Genomic DNA, 24983 nt, shown 5'->3' with positions numbered 1-24983 from the left:
AGTTCAGTCCATAGATACAAACCTTCCATTTTGATACCAATGCATACTTAGTATAGATCTAATGCTTGTGAGTACTTTGGATGAGTACTCACAGTTACTTTGCTACTCCTTTTCCCCCTTCTTTCTTCTTTCTGGTTGATGCAACCAGATGGTGGATCCCTGGAGCCAGATGCCACCGCCGATGGATGCTACTACATGAAGACCACCGACGACCAGGAGTAGTTAGGAGGTTCCAGGTAGGAGGCCTTGCCTCTTTGATCATTGTTGCTTTTGTGCTAGCCTTCTTAAGGCATCCTTGTTTAACTTATGTCTGTACTCAGATATTGTTGCTTCCGATGACTCTTGTGTATCGAGCTTGTATTCGAACCCTCGAGGCCCCTGGCTTGTAATATAAAGCTTGTATTATTTTGATTTGTGTCTAGAGTTGTGTTGTGATATCTTCCCGTGAGTCCCTGATCTTGATCGTACACATTTACGTGTATGATTAGTGTACGATTGAATCGGGGGCGTCACAAGTTGGTATCAGAGCCGACTGCCTGTAGGATCCCCCTTTCCAACTCCTTGGCCGAAGTTGAGTCTAGTATTTGAAAAACTGATTTACTAACATGGCTGTGTGGCTTACTGGCCCCACGTCGCCATTGGGTGGTATTAGGATCTTTTATTCCTCTTCTATACTCTAGGACTCTGATCTCTCTTCCGTTCGGTTTAAATGGTTTTGTTAACCCTAATTCTAGGTTCTTGTAAATACTTTCTCCCGGAGAGCCCCTCACTCCAGATGTTTGCTTGGCGCACCAGAAGATTCTGAAGATACTCTCTGAAGTTTTCTCGAGACCCTTGTGCCCTTCGCCATTGCAATCCCTACCACCAATGAATCCTTATGCGTAACTACCTACATTGTCGTTCATACCTTCATCCCTAGTTGCTCTTGTTATTACAAGATGTCCTGAAATACTCTCTGATGTTCTGAGAATCCTTTATGCTTACTACCCTGCAGTCCTTGCCGCATGAATACCCCTACGGATAATTACTCGCTCTTATCGAGTATCCATTCATCCCCAGTTATTCTTATTCTTCATAAGGTACTTTGTAATACATACTGAGCTTTCGATGACCTCTGTCGCCTATTGCTCTAGGAGGTCTTACCTGCCTACACTCTGGTTAATTCCATATGCCTAGCAGTATCCATTGACGTCCTTTGTCATTATCATCTTGAGTCTTTTGATTTGATATGTTTGTGTCGCAATCATCAGTTGATCCTTATAGATTACCTTTCTGGCTCAGACGTCTTCCTGAACATGAGCTGGTTCTCAGCCAATCAGATTGCCATCGATTGTGCCCTAAGTCTATTCAACTTATCCATCCTTGGTCAGAGCGTTTGCTTCTGATCCCTTGATTTTGGAAATCGCAAGTCCTTTGCATTTGAACTCTGAATTAGTCAGTTGCTTCTATAATCTAATATCCTTGCATTCTTTCTACTTCTAGTTGAGTACTGATGCTCACATCAGATCCCTTGTGAACCACTAGATCCTTTGTGGGGTTCTATCCGACAACATCCTTCGTATACAGTAACCTTGTGAGCTTTTCCTCGGATACATAATGCCTTTGGTAAATGGTATGTTCTGCTTCCTCAAACATGCTCTACTCTGAGCTTGAGTTATTTACTCGTGAAGTTTGACCCTACAACTTCGTCGAAGACGAGAAGTAAATGGAAGGTTATGCATTGATGAAGTGGGAGTCGACCTTGAACCTTTGTGTTCATGCCCATGGACCCGGTGTGGAACTTACCATGGAAGCTTCTTGTAATAATGATCCCCTTGTGATGAGTTCATATTGTATCTATGCTTGGTCCTTAGAAATAGTGGTTCCGACCATGACTGTTATCCTTTAATTGCTTTTCTCGGACGAGTTAAAGTACTTGTCTTCTTCAGATCATTTCACCTGTCAAGCCTCTACTTTGATCTACCTTCGAGTGTTACCCTCTGGTATCTCGAGAATATCACGGAACTACATAACTTCTTATGAGTTTTTCATCAACTAATATTCTCGCCGATTCAAATTTTCCACGGGTTCCGAGTTGTTAGGCACTCGAGAACACCGATAACTGATTCAAGTCTCCATTGCGTTGTTTAACCTTTCTTGTAACCTAACATATCCGAGCAGTGATAATTCCCTGCTTATGTAAACACCTCGGTGTACAACTCTGTCAGTAAGACCTTGTTACTACTGTTGATGACATTCCGGTAGCCATCGATGGACGAGAACTTTGCCTATTGGTCCACCTCGTCTTAACGAGCAGGAAGATGGTTCTCTTCATCCCTCGCCCTTGGTACCGATGTTGTTGCCGACAAAACTGACAGGTAATTGTCAGACATGCCTTTCTATCAAGATCGTGCAAGATGACATCACCCTTCCTACTTTTTGATCCACATGGTGGGCCCATAACCCACAGTTCCACAAGATCGAAACCTGACTCTCCTATACATCCTTGTTTTCAAAGTTATCCCTCGCGCTTGGCTTCGTATGCAATTCACGGGCCACCTTCCTTGTGTTCCGTTCTGGTATCAGCCGCAATACTTATTCCCATTGCTCTGAACCACTTTCACCCTCTGTTTCAGGCAAGGAACAATTGCCTACCTGGTTGAAGCTTCTTATTGCACCCCTTACCTTGCTCTCGACGTATTTCTTGAATTTCAACTTAAGAGGTGCCTCTATGCCATGTTCATTGAGATAGCCCCCAGGTACCTATCTTGTGTTGAGCCCCGTTCTTCCCGAGTCTTTCCCCCTTACTCCACCACTTAAATCTCGGGACGAGATTTCTTGTAGTGGAGGAGAATTGTGACGCCTGGATAATTAAGCTACAATAATTCCCTGCTAATGATGCCATGTCATCATATTACTATTGCTAACTCTCGCTTGATCCAAATCTTAGTTCGAACTCAAATTCAAATTAAAGCTCCAAATTCAAAGTTCTCGAACATGCAAAATAAAAAGTTCAAAGTGTGGCAAATAATACCTAGATATTTGTCATGTTGGAACCAAACCCTTTTGGATTCCCAAAGTGCCCCTGGAAATTTATTTAGTGATCTAGGAGCATTTAAATTTGGCCCTTTCAATTTGTAAAAAGTTAGACAATTCCTTTTGGCCTCAAACTTTTTGTGACTCCTAGAAAAATTTGTGATTGATTGATGTGACAAGTCTAATATCAAACAAAACCCATTTAGTTTTATAATTTAATAGAAAATAGTAGCAAAGAAGATAAAAATGTGAAAAAGGAAATACCCCCCGGGCCATCCGGCCCAGCTAGCCAACTGGCCGGCTTAGTCGGCAGCCCACCCCGGCCGGCCCACCTCGCTCCCACCTTAACGCCCCACTCCCACGACGCAAACCCTAACCTCCCCCACTTCCCCCACTCTCCCTCTATCTCTCCTCCCTCTCACGCCCAATCTGGATCAGGGCAGCACCCCCCCCTCCCCGCGCCGCCCCGTTGCCACATCGACGCCGCCCGAGGAACCCTCCCAGCCGCCCGGCGCCTCTGGCCACCCCTCGCCGACATCTGCCTCTCCCTCTCCTTCCGCGCGGCGCCACCCGATGCCGCACCATCTCCGGTGCCCCGCCGCCTGCTCCATCCCGTCGGCGCCGCTCCATCACCTCTCCCTCACTGGACGCCCTCGCCACCTCATCCACGACCGCACCGACGCCGGGCTGCCTCGTCCCCGTCGCCGTCGTCCACCCCGCCTCTCCATCACTGGCCACCCCGAGCCTCCCTCGAGCTCGCTGCGACCCCCCTACGGCTCCGATGTGAGCTGCCGTTCTCCACTCCTCTCCTCTCCCTGGTAGAATGAATGCGCCTGCGCCGTCCCCGACCCCCTATGGTCACCACGTCCATATCCATCGCCGCTCGCGCGCACTGGTTCCCCATGCCTTCCCGTGTGTCGCACCGCCGAGACCGCCTCTGCCCGCACATGACTCACCTCGCTTGCTGTGATGACGCGCACGCGTGCTCCCCTACTGCCAGCAGTTGTTGCGCGCCACCCCGTCCTTCCTGCCTTCACACGCCGGCGGCCGCCCTCGCCCGGCTCCGGACGCGACCCGCTCTCCCCCTCCACTCGTTGGCCGACCTCCTCGCCGCGGCCGACGCCCTCCCCTGGCCGCGCCGTGGCCACAGCCCCGCCCGTGCCCTCCGTCGCCTCCGTGCGGGTGCGCGGACGCCCGCACCCGATGACGCCCGTCGCCCGATTAACCCCCCTGGGCCACTGACGTTGGGGCCCCACGCCCCTGTTTACAACAAAATAAAAAATATATATTAATAAAAATAAATAAATAATTAGTTAAACAATTAATTAACTTAATTAATTAAACTTAAATAGCCTAACCACCTAGTTTAGTTAACTAAACTGTTAGAGTAGACTAAAATAGTCAATGACAGGGGGGCCCACCCCTGACCAGTCAAACGTTGACTGATCAACTGGGACCCCCTGGACCCACATGTCACCCTCTGGTACACTTCTGTGTACACAGATCTGGGTGCACCTAGCATTTACTCCTTATTTTTCGAATTAAATTAAATTGCAGAATATGTTTAAAACTTTGAAGAATCATAGAAATTAAATCGTAGCTCGGATCGAAAAACTTTCTACATGAAAGTTGCTCAGAACGATGAGACGAATCAGAATACACGGTCTGTTCGCTCGCCACACGTCCCTAGCATAACAAACATGCAACCTTTCCACTCTGGTTCGTTTGTTTGACAGACGTCCGGAACCGGGAAAACTTTCCTGGATGTTTTCCCCCTTCGCAAGTATCGCCTAGCACCGCGTTAGAACACGTCTAGCTCTGCCTGTTGTCTTGTTATGCTCTTGCTTGCTATGTATTTACTGTTTTCTCCCCCCTCTTCTCTTTGGTAGACTCCGTGACGGCTGCCGATGTCGCTGTGATCGACTACGTCGACGTCGACCCCTCCTTCTCACCTGAGCAACCAGGCAAGCCCACCCTTTGATCATCCCGATATCGCCCATTCTATACTCTCATGCTTGCATTAGATTTTGCTACTGTTATTGATTGCTCCTATTCTGATGCATAGCCTGCTTTTGTACCTGCTTATTATTACCTGCCTGCTTATCCTAACTGCTTAGTATAGGTTGGTTAGTGATCCATCAGTGACCCCCACCTTGTCCTTGTTGCCCCTGCTTCATCATCGATGCCTCGATCAACATGATCGACGACTAGAGCCCGATACCTCACATCACATCACGCCCCTTTAGTTGCTCGACTCTGTAGAGCTATTATCGAGTGCCGAGGGTGATCCCTCATAACGCACTCCTAATGATAATTCTATAGTGTAGCTATTCGGTCATGGTCATCGAGGGTGATTTCCTCTTTCACCATTCCCGATACGGCTCAGTCGTTCAACACCTCAAGTGTGAACCTCGAGGGTGGTCCATCTTACGTTCACCTTGATGATTACATTGAGTGGAATCCTCCGTGGGTGATTCCTCGGGTTTTCCCCTTGATGTTTAGACACACGGTTACCTTGACTTTACTTGAGACCATTGTTGAAGTCGGGTCGGCCCTGAGGGGTACCTGCGAGTTGATGTGAAAGTCGGGCGGGCCCATAGAGCACCCGCGAGTTTTCCATGTGGCACAACCGGGCAGTCTGGGCCCTTGCCGTAAGTCCACGAGACAGGGCGACAGGGTCACCTTGTCGTGAGTCTCTACTCGTTTCCGCGAGCCCCCAATGCACTAATAGGTTTGGGTATTTGTTCTGAGTTGGCCTCTGGCCTTTACGCACTAACCGCCACGCGAGAATAGATATGGGCCTCGGCGTCGTGGTATTAGCCAAGCTTTGTCAGACGTCAATTCAGCATTGCGGCACGGCCTGGTTGGCGCCCCACTGGCGGTGGCCTGGATTGCCCTGTGCGCAACGATCCGAAGTGCAACGGGCGATGGGCCCAGACCTCGGAGTGCTTAGGATGTAGACCGGCGGGGACCTCTCTGCTGAGCCTAGGTAGGGCTGCGACGTGTTGATCTTCCGAGGTCGGGTATTGACCTAGAAAAGTGTTTCCGGCCAGAGTGATCGATCGTGTTGGGTAACGTGGTGCACCCCTGCAGGGAAGATATATATTCGAATACCGTGTCCACGACCATGGACGATCAGACTTGTATCCAGATCTTATATAACTAGAAATGGATACTTGAGATATGTGATGGATATGTGGCTCCGAGATTGCTTTCTTGCAGGGAGTCGAGGAAGGATCTCTGGGCGTTGATGTTACAACATGCTTGTTTAATATTAAAATGCTATTCTTTACTCTTCCACATGCTGCAAGATGCTTGGAGCTGCTTGAATATGCTAGTCTTCATTAGGCTAGGCCTTCCCCTCTATTCTGGCATTCTGCAGTTCAGTCCACAGATACAAACCTTCCATTTTGATACCAATGCATACTTAGTATAGATCTGATGCTTGCAAGTACTTTGGATGAGTACTCATGGTTGCTTTGCTACCCCTTTTCCCCCTTCTTTCTTCTTTCGGTTGATGCAACTAGATGGTGGATCCCTGGAGCCAGATGCCACCGCCGATGGATGCTACTACGTGAAGACAGCCGAAGACCAGGAGTAGTTAGGAGGTCCCAGGCAGGAGGCCTTGCCTCTTCGATCGTTGTTGCTTTTTTGCTAGCCTTCTTAAGGCATCCTTGTTTAACTTATGTCTATACTCAGATATTGTTGCTTCCGCTGACTCTTGTGTATCGAGCTTGTATTCGAGACCTCGAGGCCCCTGGCTTGTAATATAAAGATTGTATTATTTTGATTTGTGTCTAGAGTTGTGTTGTGATATCTTCCCGTGAGTCCCTGATCTTGATCGTACACATTTGCGTGTATGATTAGTGTATGATTGAATCGGGGGCGTCACAGGCGTCCTCCCAAATTTTATTTTTTTCACCATTACTAACTCTTCAAATGTGAGCACCCTTAAAAAGACCACTCGTGCAATTATACTTTGCAATGTATAAGAAGATTTGTTCTTAATGGTAGCATTCAAAAGATCTCCATTACGATAATATCTAAATTTTGAGGATCAACACACACACACAAAGAATCAGGATCATCAATGAGATGCCAAGCCTGTTTAGCTAAAAATGCTAGATTGAAGCAATGGGTATCCCTAAATCCCATACCGCCTTTACTCTTTGGGATACACATTTTTCACCACGCGAACCAATGCATTCTCTTATGTGTTGCATCAACCCCCACCAAAACAAGACATCACATATGTGATTCCTTTGCATTTTTTAGGAATTTTAGAGGCAGACATCACGTAAGTTGGTACAGCTTGTGGATTTGATTAGAATTTCTTTACCTCCTAAAGAGGCCACTTCTCTTTCCATCCAGTGAGCCACTAAATAAGACGATCAATCAGATATTGGAAACTATCACTTTTGTCAAGGCCAAGTATAGTTGGGAGCTCCAAATACTTATCATTCATGATGTCTGTCATAATACTGAGAGTGGAACAGACCTGGGACTTCATATTCACATATGTACTAGGGCTAAAAAAGATACTTCATTTATCCACAATAACAAGTTTTCCCAATGCTCCACAATACAACTCCAGAATTTATTTCAGGCATGTGGCATTTTGAACATTGGCTTTCATCAATATTAGGGAATCATCAGTAAAAAGTAGATTTGTAACAACTAGTGTATCACGACAAACCTTACCCCCATTAACTTTCCACTTTGCTCATCATACGATAATAGTGATGTCAGCCCTTCTATACACAACATAAATAAGTATGGGGATAATGGACCCCCCTGATGAAGCCCTCTTGAAGGTTTAAATGATTCTGTCTCCACTTCATTATATCTCACTCTGTATTTCACAGAGGAAACACAAAGCATTATCATCTAAACCCAATCAACATGAAAACCCAATTGTTAAACCTTAGATTTATGTGTGTGGAAGGAAGTAAAAAGCTTGCTAATTAACTACTCAAGCAATGCTTAAGGTTTGAGTACAAAAAGTAACATTATCATTCTTTCTCACCCAAGGATGTCGTTTTGTTAAAAGGATGACTGATACTTCAGTACTCAAATTTGAACGTTCGGTTATTAGATGAAGTTGCATTGCAATTCACATGGAGAAATTTTACTTGAAGATATCATGCTTCTAACTGCTATCATGCGCTATGCGTGATTTATCATTGCAAATTTCGATGTCTAAGTATTTATCATGCCGCTTTCATGGCTGATGTGATAGGTTAATTTCCATGACCTGATGTTAGCTAGGAGAATTTTTTTGTATATATCATCAAGTATTCATAATGTATATATCTTTTCGAGTTATTTTATTGTGATTTTTGGTGTTTGTTAGTGCTTTCACAAGTTGTATTGTTTTTTCTAGAGGATCATCTACTGAATGTTGTAGGTGTGAGATTTATGGATAATTTTATTTTGGATGGATGTCGTTCTTCACATATAGCCTTGGTTTTTTCTACAGTTTGATGCAATAATTTGAGTATTTTCAACTTGTGATGATTATAAAAGATGACCGAGAAGGCTTCTATGTATTGTCAAACAAACATTCTTGAAAGAGTGAATTGCAGAGAGCATCAATTTCAGGGGAACTTATAACACTTTACACCATCCTTTTGAAATATTTCCAAAGAACCACAAGTTTTGGGCTAATAATCAACACAATCCCCAAATCAGGTTGAACTGTGTTGGAATTATTGGGCTTTAGCCCATTTATTTTATCCCCTAATTCCTAGGAAATCCGAGAGGCCTATATGGCTCATTCATGCATGACAAGGGTGTGTGGAAAGTTCAGTCCCACCACGCTAGTGGAGGATGCGTGAGACTATTAGGACCAGGACTATATCGACCAGAGCGGGCGGCGGTATGAATGGGAGATTTAAAATTTCTTCCGAAACTTCAAATCTTCCAAAATAGAACAATGGAAGAAAAAACTACAACAGAAACACTGAAACTAAATTAGACATGCACTCGAAAGAAAAAGGAACTGCACATGAGAGACTATGCATATTTTTTGATGAAAGCAATTATTATCTTTCGAATATAGTAACAAAGGGCCTTCACGATGACAATGGTAACAAACAACATAGATAATCTAAGTACACAAACCAGATCACAACGTGTAAGAACTCTACCAGGAAATACTCATCAGGGCATAACTCAGCTGAATAACAAAGTAATACCAGAGGATCAACAACCTTGCATACATGTAGATAACTTTGAGTACAACAAATTCAAACATACTGAACAATATAGGCATGTTACAGACAGAAAAAAAAGGTGAAAGTAAATGATCAGATGGATATCTATCAACTCAAAGCACTAAAAATAAACTACTGAAAGTATTGCAGCAGAATAGAATTGACCAGTGGTACTTGATAGCGGCAGATGATTTGCTAGACTAGTTCACTCCTTTGCAAAAGAGCTACACCTGGTTGGAGGGACTTGTGATTAACACAGGAAGAAACATATCTCCATCCTATTCTCCTTCAATGCGAAGCTGATCAGACTTTGGTTGATTTCATTCGGGTAGATGCTTATCGGCGACCTCCAAACCTTCGACAGACTTCTTCATGAACCACAATTACTCTTGGTCGCTGAAGACTTTGCTTGGTGAACACAATTACTCTTCGACACTCAAGAAAACACCTATCCGTCTAGAGAGTATGCAACTCTCAAGAGTAATAGGTACAAGAACACTCAACTTAGATCTGTCGCGATGCTCAACCACTATCTAAGTTTTGGCTTTTGATCTTCTCTAGGTGGATCTTAAACTCAAATCTCTCGAGAGGAGTTCTCAATCGATCTTCTCAGAATCTCAAGCGGAGTAGCCAATGAACACTGTTGGTGCAGGGTGGCTATTCATAGTCACAACCTTCCCTGATGGGAAATAACCATTTTTGACATGTGGTTTAGTCAATGGCCAACCGACACGTTTTCCAACGGTTGAATTTTGAGCACATCGTAACTTTACTTGAGGAACAAACAAAGCTGACTCCTCAGTCTGAAACATATATCTTGCAACCCAGAAGAGCAACATCTCTGGCTGGCAAGTAAAGTTTCAGAGCACAAAGAGATTTCTCTTAGTCTTTCATAGGATTCGGCTAAGCATCACAATGGACTTAAGTCTCGAATACATATACCCCTCTTAATAGTACAGTGGTCCTATGACTCAAATAAAAGAAAGAAGAACAACGAAGCAAATGCTACATCTTTGCTTCGCCTTCAAACTTCTCGACTGTAGTCATTTTCTTCAGACTCACCGAATAAAAATTGCTTTGCATCAGCAATACTTTAAGGGATCAAGTCCGTCACACAATCTTCTCGGTATAGTTTCTTCTCAAAACATGTATCTCTCTTTTTTGCAATGCAGATAATTCTCGGAGAAGTCTTCACACTTCTCATCAAAATGTAGCATTCTTCTCGATACGTCAGGGATTATTTCTCTCTGTGTGCACTAGCAAACAAATCAATCCCTTACTATTTCTGACAATAATTTCGAAAACCCAAGGGACAAGACATTGCACCAACAGAGACAACCTTATACAGTGAGTTGTCCCATGTACCACTAAGAGCTTGAGAAGAGAGCACATACATGCATGCTCCTCCTCTGCCGCCCACCTCGCCACACCTCACACGTTGTTGTGTTTCGCGATCGAGCTGAGCTGCGCTAGGACCTATGCAACGCATGCATTTTGCCTTAATTTTTGTCACGCAAGAAAAAGAAGTGGAAACATTTTTTCCCTCCAGTGGCAGACGAACCTGAATAATAGTGTGAACTGTTTCTCTTCCTCTCCCTAATGGTCACTCGTTTCTCTTCCATTGAGGGGTCAGTTGCAACTCGCCTCACATCGTCTTCCCAAACGAGAAGCAGTTCCATTCCTTTGTTCGAAAGCATTGCGCCACATACCTCTTTCCCATGTCACTTCTTGGTATGCACCAAGGGGTTAAACAACATGCCTCCATAACTCCGCCTCTTGTGATCTAGTACATGAGTGTGGCGTCAGGTTCTTGGGGAGCGCTTTCGCGTGACTGTTGGATCTTCTTCACCGTGGCTATGGAAGACGAATTCCGCAACAACAACTTCTTCCCTGATGCCGACCACTGATATGTCTCAAACGTATCTATAATTTTGATTGTTCCATGCTATTATATTATCTATTTTGGATGTTTTATATGCATATATATGCTATTTTATAGTAGTTTTGGGACTAACCTTATTAACCTAGAGCCTAGTGCTAGTTTCTATTTTTTTGCCTGTTTTAGAGTTTCGTAGAAAAGGAATACCAAATGGAGTCCAAACCGAATGAAACTTTCGCGATGATTTTCTTGGACTAGAAGCAAACCAGGAGACTTGGAGATGAAGTCGGAGACGCAATGAGGTGGCCACGAGGGTGGAGGACACGCCCAGGGGGGTAGGGCGCGCCCCCTACCTCGTGGGCCCCTCGGAGCTCTCATGACCAAATTATTTCGCCTATATATACTCTTATACCCCCAAAACATCAGGGGAGCCACGAAAACACTTTTCCACCACCGCAACCTTCTGTACCCGTGAGATCCCATCTAGGGGCCTTTTTCGGCATCCTGCCGGAGGGGGATTCATCACAGAGGGCTTCTACATCAACACCATTGCCCTTCCGATGAAGCGTGAGTAGTTTACCACAGACCTACGGGTCCATAGCTAGTAGCTAGATGGCTTCTTCTCTCTCTTTAATTCTCAATACCATGTTCTCCTTGATGTTCTTGGAGATCTATTCAATGTAATATTCTTTTGCGGTGTGTTTGCCGAGATCTGATGAATTGTGGATTTATGATCAGATTATCTATGAATATTATTTGAATCTTCTCTGAATTCTTATATGCATGATTTGATATCTTTGCAAGTCTCTTCAAATTATCGGTTTAGTTTGGCCTACTAGATTGGTTTTTCTTGCAATGGGAGAAGTGCTTAGCTTTAGGTTCAATCTTGCGGTGTCCTTTCCCAGTGATAGTAGGGGCAGCAAGGCACGTATTATATTGTTGCCATCGAGGGTAAAAATATGGGGATTTCATCATATTGCTTGAGTTAATTTCTCTAGATCATGTCATCTCACTTAATACGTACTCTGTTTTTCATGAACTTAATACTCTAGATGCAGGCAGGAGTCGGTCGATGTGTGGAGTAATAGTAGTAGATGCAGAATCGTTTCAGTCTACTTGACACGGACATGATGCCTATGTTAATGATCATTGCCTTAGATATCATCATAATTATGCGCTCTTCTATCAATTGCTCGATAGTAATTTGTTCACCCACCGTATTATTTGCTATCTTGAGAGAAGCCACTAGTGAAACCTATGGCCCCCGGGTCTCTTTTCCATCATACAAGTTCTCTTTTCCATCATACAGGTTCTGCATTTTTATCTTACTAGTTTTTGATCTACTATTTTGCAATCTTTTACTTTCCGATCTATAAACCAAAAATACCAAAAATATTTACTTTACCGTTTATCTATCTCTGTCAGATCTCACTTTTGCAAGTAACCGTGAAGGGATTGACAACCCCTTTATCGCGTTGGGTGCAAGTTGTTGATTGTTTGTGCAGGTATTTGGTGACTTGTGCGTTGTCTCCTACTGGATTGATACCTTGGTTCTCAAAACTGAGGGAAGTACTTACTCTACTTTGCTGCATCACCCTTTCCTCTTCAAGGGAAAAACCTACGCAAGCTCAAGAGGTAGCAAGAAGAATTTCTGGCGCCGTTGCCGGGGAGATCTACGTCAAGTCAAGCCATACCAAGTACCCATCATAAACTCTCCTCTCTTGCATTACATTATTCGCCATTCATCTCTTGTTTTCCTCTCCCCCACTTCTAAAATGATTTTCGAAAAGATTTTCCTTTTCTTCGCCCCTCTTTCGTTCTTCTTCCTCGCTTGCTTTTTGTGTGCTCGTTTGTTAGATTGGTTTGTTGCCACCATGATTGAAACTGGGGAGGTTGTTATTGAAAAGGTAACGATGGGGGGAACTTTGATGCTTTTGCTAATACTAATCCTCATGAAGAATCTACTATTTTGCACACTAAAAAGTTTCGCATTGGTAGCGATAATATTATTGGGAAAGGGGTTATTCAAGATTTCTTTACTTGTGTTGGTGCTTTACCCACCATGGGTGGATCTATTCTCCATAAAACTAGTAGTCTTGCGGATGCTATATCTTTGCTCGTAGTTGAACTTGAAAGACAATTTGTTCTCATGAATCCATCCATACAAAGGATTTTTCTAGAATTTTTAAACATTGAGCATTCTTCTATTAAGCGCGCATCTACCACCTTTCTAGCACATGAGTTCAGATTTATAATAAAAGAGGCTAGTGGATTTTTTGCGCATTATAGGGTAGACGCTGGTCGTCCTCCCATAGAAGCATTACTCTTTAACTAAGAAGACATAATGCACTTACGATCCTTAGATCATGTTGCTTATAATGAAAATTTAAGAAAGAGGGTTCCTACTGATGTTCTAGTTGATAGGATTTCTGAGCTTAGTGATGATTTGGCTATTCAGAACAATGGGTTGGGTTTTTCTCTTGAACAAAAGCTCATGACATTTTGCCAAAAGAACGTTTACAATGATGAGTTGGTTGTACAATATGAAGGGCCAAAGGAGGAACCAATTCCTCCCAAGCTTGATCTTGGGGATTTTATCCCATTAAATTTAGCCCTTTTGATTACTTTTGCTTTCCACAAAGAAAACTTGCTTCTGAACATAGAGAGTATGAGATGAGTTTTCAAGATTTGCCTTGTCATTATTATGACAATACTTAGATCTATTCGCGTTTTTATGCCTAGGTAAGGGCGTTAAACAAAAGCGCTTGTTGGGAGGCAACCAAATTTTATTTTTGTTCTTTGCTTTTTGTTCCTGTTTAGTAATAAATAGTTCATCTAGCCTCTGGTTAGATGAGGTTTAATGTTTTAGTTAGTGTTTGTGCCAAGTTAAACCTTTAGGATAGCTTACGGTGATAGTTGTGTTGATCTGGCTGGAAATCAGAAACTTTTGTGCCCAGGAAAATATTTTTCAAAATTCACAGAAACGTGCTTTTGATCTGATTATTTTTTATCTGGATTGGTACACAAATTGCTTAGGTCTTCCTAGTTAGAATTTTTGGAGTTACATAAGTACTCGAGAGTTACAGATTGCTACAGACTGTTCTGTTTTTGACAGATTCTGTTTTTTGCGTGTTGTTTGCTTATTTTGATGAATCTATGGGTAGTATCGGGGGGTATGAACCATGGAAAAGTTGGAATACAGTAGATATTACCCCAATATAAATAAAGAATGAGGTTGCAACAGTACTAACGGAGCTCATGAGATCTTCTGTTGAGTTTTGTGTTGTGAAGTTTCAAGTTTTGGGTAAGGATTTGATGGACTATGTAATAAGGAGTGACAAGAGCCTAAGCTTGGGGATTCCCAAGGCACCCCAAGGTAATATTCAAGGAAAACCAAAATCCTAAGCTTGGGGATGCCCCGGAAGGCATCCCCTCTTTCATCTTCGTCTATCGGTAACTTTACTTGAGGCTATATTTTTATTCACCACATGATATGTGTTTTGCTTGGAGCGTCTTGTATGATTTGAGTCTTTGCTTTTTAGTTTACCACAATCATCCTTGCTGTGCACACCTTTTGGGAGAGACACGCATGAATCATGATTTATTAGAATACTCTATGTGCTTCACTTATATCTTTTGAGCTAGGCAATATTGCTCTAGTACTTCACATATATCTTTTTAGAGCACGACAGTGGCTTTATTTTATAGAAATTTATGAACTCTCTTGCTTCACTTATATTATTTTGAGATTCTTTTAGAACAGCATGGTAATTTGCTTTGGTTATAAATTTAGTCCTTGTATGATAGGCATCCAAGAGGGATATAATAAAAACTTTCATATAAAGTGTTGGGGAACGCGGTAATTTCAAAATTTTTCCTACGATCACGCAAGATCTATCTAGGTGATGCATAGCAACGAGAGGGGAGAGTGTGTCCATGTACCCTTGTAGACTGAAAGCGGAAGCGTTTCAATAACGCGGTTGATGTAGTCGAACTTCTTCGCGGTCCAACCGATCAAGTACCGAACGCATGGCACATGCGCGTTCAGCACACGTTCAGCTCGATGACGTCCCTTGTGCTCTTGATCCATTTGAGGATGAGGGTGAGTTCTGTTAGCACGGCGGCGTGGCGACGGTGATGTTGATGCTACCGGCGCAGGGCTTCGCCTAAGCTCTGCGATGGTACGATCGAGGTGTGTAACTGTGGAGGGGGGCACCGCACACGGTTGGGAGAGAAACTTGTGTGTTCTAGGGTGCCCCCTGCCCTCGTATATAAAGGAGCAAGGGGAGGCCGGCCGGCCCTCCTAGGGCGCGCCCCACAAGGGGAGTCCTACAAGGACTACTAGTCCTAGTAGGATTCCACCAAGAGGGAGAGAGGGGGAAGGAAGGAGATGGAGAGGGAGAAGGAAAGGGGGGCGCAGCCCCCCCTTCCCTAGTCCAAATCGGATCCAAGGGGGAGGGGGCGCGCGGCCTGCCCTAGCCGCCCCTCTCTCTCTCCACCAAGGCCCATGAGGCCCATTAGTTCCACTGGGGGGTTCCGGTAACCCTCCGGCACTCCAGTTTTATCCGAAACTTCTCCAGAACACTTCCGGTGTCCGAATATAGTCGTCCAATATATCAATCTTTATGTCTCGATCATTTTGAGATTCCTTGTCACATCCGTGATCTCATCCGGGACTCCGAACAAAATTCGGTCATCAAAAACACATAACTCATAATACATATCGTCATCGATCGTTAAGCGTGCGGACCCTACGGGTTCGAGAACTATGTAGACATGACCGAGACACATCTCTGGTCAATAACAAATAGCGGAACCTGGATGCTCATATTGGCTCCTACATATTCTACAAAGATCTTTATCGGCCAAACCGCATAACAACAGACGTTGTTCCCTTTGTCATCGGTATGTTACTTGCCTGAGATTCGATTGTCGGTATCATACCTAGTTCAATCTCGTTAGCGGCAAGTCTCTTTACTTGTTCCGTAATACTTCATCCCGCAACTAACTCATTAGTCACAATGCTTGCAAGGCTTATAGTGATGAGTATTACCGAGATGGCCCAGAGATACCTCTCCGAAACACAAAATCTCGATCTATGCCAACCCAACAAACACCTTCGGAGACACCTATAGAGCACCTTTGTAATCACCCATTTACATTGTGACGTTTGGTAGCACACAAAGTGTTCCTCCGGTATTCAGGAGTTGCATAATCTCATAGTCTGAGGAACATGTATAAGTCATGAAGAAAGCAGTAGCAATGAAACTGGAATGATCATAATGCTAAGCTAACAGATGGGTCATGCCCATCACATCATTCTCTTAATGATGTGACCCGTTCATCAAATGACAACACATGTCTATGGTTAAGAAACATAACCATCTTTGATTAACGAGCTAGTCAAGTAGAGGCATACTAGGGACAATATGTTTTGTCTATGTATTCACACATGTACTAAGTTTCCGATTAATACAATTCTAGCATGAATAATAAACATATATCATGAAATAAGGAAATAAATAATAACTTTATTATTGCCTCTAGGGCATATTTCCTTCAGTCTCCCACTTGCACTAGAGTCAATAATCTAGATTACATAGTAATGATTCTAACACCCATGGAGCTTTGGTGCTGATTATGTTTTGCTCGTGGAAGAGGTTTAGTCAACGGGTCTGCAACATTCAGATCCGTATGTATCTTGCAAATCTCTATGTCCCCCTCCGATACTTGATGATGGATGGAATTGAAGCGTCTCTTGATGTGCTTGGTTCTCTTGTGAAATCTGGATTCCTTTGCCAAGGCAATTACACCAGTATTGTCACAAAAGATTTTCATTGGACCCGATGCACTAGGTATGACACCTAGATCGGATATGAACTCCTTCATCCAAACTCCTTCATTTACTGCTTCCGAAGTAGCAATGTACTCCGCTTCACACGTAGATCTCGCCACGACACTCTGCTTGGAACTACACCAACTGACACCTCTCCATTCAATAAAAATACGTATCCGGTTTGTGACTTAGAGTCATCTAGGTCAGCGTCAAAGCTTGCATCGACGTAACCGTTTACGATAAGCTCTTTTTCACCTCCATAAACGAGAAACATATCCTTAGTCCTTTTCAGGTATTTCAGGATGTTATTGACCGCTGTCCCGTGCTCCACTCCGGGATTACTTTGGTACCTCCCTGCTATGCTTATAGCAAGGCACACATCAGGTCTGGTACACAACATTGCATACATGATAGAACCTATGGCTGAAGCATAGGGAATGACTTTCATTTTCTCTCTATCTTCTGCAGTGGTCGGGCATTGAGTCTGACTCAACTTCACACCTTGTAACACATGCAAGAACCCTTTCTTTGACTGATCCATTTTGAACTTCTTCAAAACTTTATCAAGGTATGTGCTTTGTGAAAGTCCAATTAAGCGTCTTGATCTATCTCTATAGATCTTTATGCCCAATATGTAAGCAGCTTTTCCGAGGTCTTTTGTAGAAAAACTCTTATTCAGGTATCCCTTTATGCTATCCAGAAATTCTATATCATTTCCAATCAATAATATGTCATCCACATATAATATTAGAAATGCTACAGAGCTCCCACTCACTTTCTTGTAAATACAGGCTTCTCCAAAAGTCTGTATAAAACCATATGCTTTGATCACACTATCAAAGCATTTATTCCAACTCCGAGAGGCTTGCACCAGTCCATAAATGGATCGCTGGAGCTTGCACACTTTGTTAGCACCTTTTGGATTGACAAAACCTTCTGGTTGCATCATATACAACTCTTATTCCAGAAATCCATTCAGGAATGCAGTTTTGATATCCATCTGCCAAATTTCATAATCATAAAATGCGGCAATTGCTAACATGATTCGGACAGACTTAAGCATCGCTACATGTGAGAAAGTCTCATCGTAGTCAACTCCTTGAACTTGTTGAAAACCTTTCGCAACAAGTCAAGCTTTGTAGACAGTAACATTATCGTCTGCGTCGATCTTCTTCTTGAAGATCCATTTATTTTCTATGGCTTGCCGATTATCAGGCAAGTCCACCAAAGTGCACACTTTGTTCTCATACATGGATCCCATCTCAGATTTCATGGCCTCAAGCCATTTCGTGGAATATGGGCTCATCATCGCTTCCTCATAGTTCGTAGGTTCACCATGCTCTAGTAACATGACTTCCAGAACAGGATTACCGTACCACTCTGGTGCGGATCTTACTCTAGAAGATCTACGAGGTTCGGTACTAACTTGATCTAAAATTTCACGATCATCATCATTAACTTCCTCACTAATTGGTGTAGGAATCACTGCAACTGATTTCTGTGATGAACTACTTTCCAATAAGGGAGAAGGTACAATTACCTCATCAAGTTCTAATTTCCTCCTACTCACTTCTTTCGAGAGAAACTCCTTCTCTAGAAAGGATCCATTCTTTGCAACAAATATCTTGCCTTCGGATCTGTGATAGAAGGTGTACCCAATAGTTTCTTTTGGGTATCCTATGAAGATGCACTTCTCCGACTTGGGTTCGAGCTTATCAGGTTGAAGCGTTTTCACATAAGCATCGCAACCCCAAACTTTAAGAAACGACAACTTTAGTTTCTTGCCAAACCATAGTTCATAAGGCATCGTTTCAACGGATTTTGATGGAGCCCTATTTAAAGTGAATGCAACCGTCTCTAATGCATAAACCCAAAATGATAGCGGTAAATCAGTAAGAGACATCATAGATCGCACCATATCCAATAAAGTACGGTTACGCGTTCGGACACACCATTTCGTTGTGGTGTTCCAGGTGGCGTTAGTTGTGAAACTATCCCATGTTGTTTTGAATGAAGACCAAACTCGTAACTCAAATATTCTCCTCCACGATCAGATCGTATAAACTTTATTTTCTTGTTACGATGATTTTCCACTTCACTGTAAAATTCTTTGAAGTTTTCAAATGTTTCAAACTTATGTTTCATCAAGTAGATATAACCATATCTGCTCAAATCATCTGTGAAGGTAAGAAAATAATGATACCCACCACGAGCTTCAACACTCATTGGACCGCATACATCGGTATGTATTATTTTCATAAGTCAGTAGCTCGTTCCATTGTTCTGGTGAACGGAGTTTTAGTCATCTTGCCCATGAGGCACGGTTCGCAAGCATCAAGTGATTCATAATCAAGTGATTCCAAAATTCCATCAACATGGAGTTTCTTCATGCGCTTCACACCGATATGACCCAAACGGCAATGCCACAAATAAGTTGCACTATCATTATCAACTTTGCATCTTTTGGCTTCAATATTATGAATATGTGTATCATCACTATCGAGATTCAACAAAAATAGACCACTCATCAAGGGTGCATGACCATAAAAGATATTACTCATATAAATAGAACAACCATTATTCTCTGATTTAAATGAATAACCGTCTCGCATCAAACAAGATCCAGATATAATGTTCATGCTTAACGCTGACACCAAATAACAATTATTCAGGTCTAAAACTAATCCCAAAGGTAGCTGTAGAGGTAGCGTGCCGACGGCGATCACATCAACCTTGGAACCATTTCCCACGCGCATCGTCACCTCGTCCTTAGCCAATCTTCATGTAATCCATAGCCCTTGTTTCGAGTTGCAAATATGAGCAACAAAACCAGTATCAAATACCCAGGCGCTACTACGAGCATTAGTAAGGTACACATCAATAACATGTATATCAAATATACCTTTCACTTTGCCATCCTTCTTATCCGCCAAATACTTGGGGCAGTTCCTCTTCCAATGACCAGTCCCTTTGCAGTAGAAGCACTCAGTTTCAGGATTAGGTCCAGACTTGGGTTTCTTCTCTTGAGCAGCAACTTTCTTGCCGTTCTTCTTGAAGTTCCCCTTCTTCCCTTTGCCCTTTTTCTTGAAACTAGTGGTCTTGTTGACCATCAACACTTGATGCTTCTTCTTGATTTCTACCTCTGCAGCCTTTAGCATCGCGAAGAGCTCGGGAATAGTCTGGTTTATCCCTTGCATATTATAGTTCATCACGAAGCCTTTATAGCTTGGTGGCAGTGATTCAAGAACTCTATCAATGACACTATCATCAGGAAGATTAACTCCTAGCTGAGTCAAGTGGTTATGGTACCCAGACATTTTGAGTATGTGTTCACTGACAGAACTATTCTCCTCCATTTTGCAGCTGTAGAACTTGTTGGAGACTTCATTTCTCTCAACTCGGGCATTTGCTTGAAATGTTAACTTCAACTCTTGGAACATCTCATATGCTCCATGACGTTCAAAACGTCTTTGAAGTCCCGATTCTAAGCCGTAAAACATGGCACACTGAACTATCGAGTAGTCATCAACTTTCCTCTGCCAAATGTTCTTAACGTCATCAGTAGCATCCGCAGCAGACCTATCACCCAACGGTGCTTCCAAGACGTAATCCTTCTATGCAGCAATGAGGATAATCCTCAAGTTACAAACCCAATCCGTGTAGTTGATGCCATCATCTTTCAACTTAGCTTTCTTTAGGAACGCATTAAAATTCAAAGGAACGGTAGCACGGGCCATTGATCTACAATAACATAGACATGCAAAATAACTATCAGGACTAAGTTCATGATAAATTAAAGTTCAATTAATCATATTACTTAAGAACTCCCACTTAGATAGACATCCCTCTAGTCATCTAAATGATCAAGTGATCCAAATCAACTAAACCATGTCCGATCATCACGTGAGATGGAGTAGCTTTCAATGGTGAACATCACTATGTTGATCATATCTACTATATGATTCACGTTCGACCTTTCGGTCTTAGTGTTCCGAGGCCATATCTGCATATGCTAGGCTCGTCAAGTTTAACCCGAGTATTCTGCGTGTGCAAAACTGGCTTGCACCCGTTGTATGTGAACGTAGAGATTATCACACCCGATCATCACGTGGTGTCTTGGCACGACGAACCGTAGCAACGGTGCATACTCAGGGAGAACACTTATACCTTGAAATTTAGTAAGGGTTCATCTTATAATGCAACCGCCGTACTAAGCAAAATAAGATGCATAAAAGATAAACATCACATGCAATCAAAATATGTGACATGATATGGCCATCATCATCTTGTGCTCATGATCTCCATCACCGAAGCATCATCATGATCTCCATCATCACCGGCGCGACAACTTGATCTCCATCGTAGCATCGTTGTTGTCTTGCCAACTATTGTTACTACGATTATCGCTACCGCTTAGTGATAAAGTAAAACAATTACATGGCGATTGCATTGCATACAATAAAGCGACAACCATATGGCTCCTGCTAGTTGCCGATAACTTTGTTACAAAACATGATCATCTCATATAAAAATTTATATCACATCATGCCTTGACCATATCACATCACAGCAAGCCCTGCAAAAACAAGTTAGATGTCCTCTACTTTGTTGTCACAAGTTTTACATGGCTGTTACGGGCTTCTAGCAAGAACCGTTCTTGCCTACGCACCAAAACCACAACGATTTTTTGTCAAGTGTGTAGTTTTAACCTTCAACAAGGACCGGCCGTAGTCAAACTTGATTCAACTAAAGTTCGAGAAATAGACACCCGCCAGGCACCTTTGTGCAAAAGCACGTCGGTAGAACCAGTCTCATGAACGCGGTCATGTAATGTCGGTCCGGGCCGCTTCATCCAACAATACCGCTGAATCAAAGTAAGACGTTGGTGGTAAGCAGTATGACTATTATCGCCCACAATTATTTGTGTTCTACTCGTGCATATAACATCTACACATAGACCTGGCTCAGATGCCACTGTTGGGGAATGTGGTAATTCCAAAAAATTTCATACAATCATGCAAGATCTATCTAGGTGATGCATATCAATGAGAGGGGAGAGTGCGTCCACATACCCTCGTAGACCAAAAGCGGAAGCATTTCAATAACGCAGTTGATGTAGTCGAACTTCTTTGCGATCCAACCGGCCAAGTACCAAACACACGACACCTCCGCGTTCAGCACACGTTCAGCTCGATGACGTCCCTCGTGCTCTTGATCCAGTTGAGGACGAGGGTGAGTTCCATCAGAACGACAGCGTGGCGACAGTGATGACTGATAACCCACAAGTATAGTGGATCGCAACAGCTTTTGAGGGTAAAGTATTCAACCCAAATTTATTGATTCGACACAAGGGGAGCCAAAGAATATTCTTGAGTATTAGTAGTTGAGTTGTCAATTCAACCACACCTGGATAACTTAGTATCTGCAGCAAATTATTTAGTAGCAAAAGTGGTATGATAGTAATGGTAACGGTAGCAAAAGTAAAGATAAATGTTTTTGGGTTTTTGTAGTAGTTGTAACAATAGCAACAGAAAAGTAAATAAGCGAAGAACAATATGTGAAAAGCTCGTAGGCAATGGATCAGTGATGGATAATTATGCCAGATGTGATTCCTCATGTAATAGTTATAACATAGGGTGACACAGAACTAGCTCCAATTCATCAATGTAATGTAGGCATGTATTCCGTAAATAGTCATACGTGCTTATGGAAAAGAACTTGCATGGCATCTTTTGTCCTACCCTCCCGTGGAAGTGGGGTCCTAGCGGAAACTAAGGGATATTAAGGCCTCCTTTTAATAGAGAACCGGAACAAAGCATTAGCACATAGTGAATACATGAACTCCTCAAACTACGGTCATCACCGAGAAGTATCCCGATTATTGTCACTTCGGGGTTGTCGGATCATAACACATAATAGGTGACTATAGACTTGCAAGATAGGATCAAGAACACACATATATTCATGAAAACATAATAGGTTCAGATCTGAAATCATGGCACTCGGGCCCTAGTGACAAGCATTAAGCATAGCAAAGTCATAGCAACATCAATCTCAGAACATAGTGGATACTAGGGATCAAACCCTAACAAAACTAACTTGATTACATGGTAAATCTCATCCAACCCATCACCGTCCAGCAAGCCTACGATGGAATTACTCACGCACGGCGGTGAGCATCATGAAATTGGTGATGGAGGATGGTTGATGATGACGACGGCGACGAATCCCCCTCTCCGGAGCCCCGAACGGACTCCAGATCAGCCCTCCCGAGAGAGATTAGGGCTTGGCGGCGGCTCCGTGTCGTAAAACGCGATGAAACTTTCTCTCTGATTTTTTTCTCCCCGAACGTGAATATATGGAGTTGGAGTTGAGGTCGGTGGAGGTCCAGGGGGCCCACGAGATAGGGGGCGCGCCCTACAGGGGGGGCGCCCCCCTGTCTCGTGGACAGGCCCTGGGCCCCCTGGTGTATTTCTTTCGCCCAGAAATTCTTATTAATTCCAAAAAGTGCCTCCGTGGATTTTCAGGACATTCCGAGAACTTTTCTTTTCTACACATAAAACAACATCATGGCAGTTCTGCTGAAAACAGCGTCAGTCCGGGTTAGTTTCATTCAAATCATGCAAGTTAGAGTCCAAAACAAGGGCAAAAGTGTTTGGAAAAGTAGATACGTTGGAGACGTATCAACTCCCCCAAGCTTAAACCTTTGCTTGTCCTCAAGCAATTCAGTTGATAAACTGAAAGTGATAAAGAAAAACTTTTACAAACTCTGTTTGCTCTTGTTGTTGTAACATGAAAAGCCAGCATTCAAGTTTCAGCAAATATTATGAACTAACCATACTCACAATAACACTTAGGTCTCACAATTACTCATATCAATAGCATAATCAGCTAGCGAGCCATAATAATAAAACTCGGATGACAACACTTTCTCAAAATAATCATAACATGATATAACAAAATGGTATCTCGCTAGCCCTTTCTGAGACCGCAAAACATAAATGCAGAGCACCTTTAAAGATCAAGGACTGACTAAACATTGTAATTCATGGTAAAAGAGATCCAGTCAAGTCATACCCAATATAAACCAATAGTAATGAATGCAAATGACAGTGTGCTCTCCAGCGGGTGCTTTTAATAAGAAGGGTGATGACTCAACATAAAAGTAAATAGATAGGCCCTTCGCAGAGGGAAGCAGGGATTTGTAGAGGTGCCAGAGCTCGATTTTAAAATAGAGATTGAATAACATTTTGAGCGGCATACTTTCGCTGTCAACGCAACAACTATGAGATGGCTGTATCTTCCATACTACATGCATTATAGGCAGTTCCCAAACAGAATGGTAAAGGTTTATACTCCCCCAACCACCAACAAGCATCAATCCATGGCTTGCTCGAAACAACGAGTGCCTCCAACTAACAACAGCCCTGGGGGAGTTTTGTTTAATTATTTTGATTTGCTTTGATCTTTTTGGATCATGGGACTGGGCATCCCGGTTACCGGCCCTTTCTCGTGAATGAGGAGCGGAGTCCACTCCTCTTGAGAATAACCCACCTAGCATGGAAGATATAGGCAGCCCTAGTTGTAACATGAGCTGCTCGAGCATACAAAACAGAATTTCATTTGAAGGTTTGGAGTTTGGCACATACAAATTTACTTGGAACGGCAGGTAAATACCGCATATAGGAAGGTATAGTGGACTCATATGGAACAACTTTGGGGTTTAAGGAGTTTGGATGCACAAGCAGTATTCCCGCTTAGTACAGGTGAAGGCTAGCAAAAGACTGGGAAGCGACCAACTGAGAGAGTGACAACAGTCATAAACATGCATTAAAATTAATTCACACCAAGTACAAGCATGAGTAGGATATAATCCACCATGAACATAAATATCATGAAGGCTATGTTGATTTGATTCAACTACATGCGTGAACATGTGCCAAGTCGAGTCACTCAATTCATTCAAAGGAGGATACCATCCCATCATATCACATCATAATCATTCTAATAGCATGTTGGCACGCAAGGTAAACCATTA

At 43.0% G+C, this 24983-nt stretch overlaps 1 pseudogene; it reads left to right on the top strand.

The window, feature by feature from the left end:
* The first annotated feature begins 3984 nt into the window (after positions 1–3984).
* LOC123139169 ((6-4)DNA photolyase-like) overlaps positions 3985–24983 on the top strand; it is a 69450-nt pseudogene continuing 48451 nt past the window's right edge.

The sequence above is a fragment of the Triticum aestivum genome, chromosome 6B (assembly GCF_018294505.1).
Source record: "Triticum aestivum cultivar Chinese Spring chromosome 6B, IWGSC CS RefSeq v2.1, whole genome shotgun sequence".
Classification (NCBI taxonomy): Eukaryota; Viridiplantae; Streptophyta; class Magnoliopsida; order Poales; family Poaceae; genus Triticum; species Triticum aestivum.
Note: the sequence above shows the minus strand (reverse complement) of the source record. Positions and strands in the feature narration are given on the sequence as shown.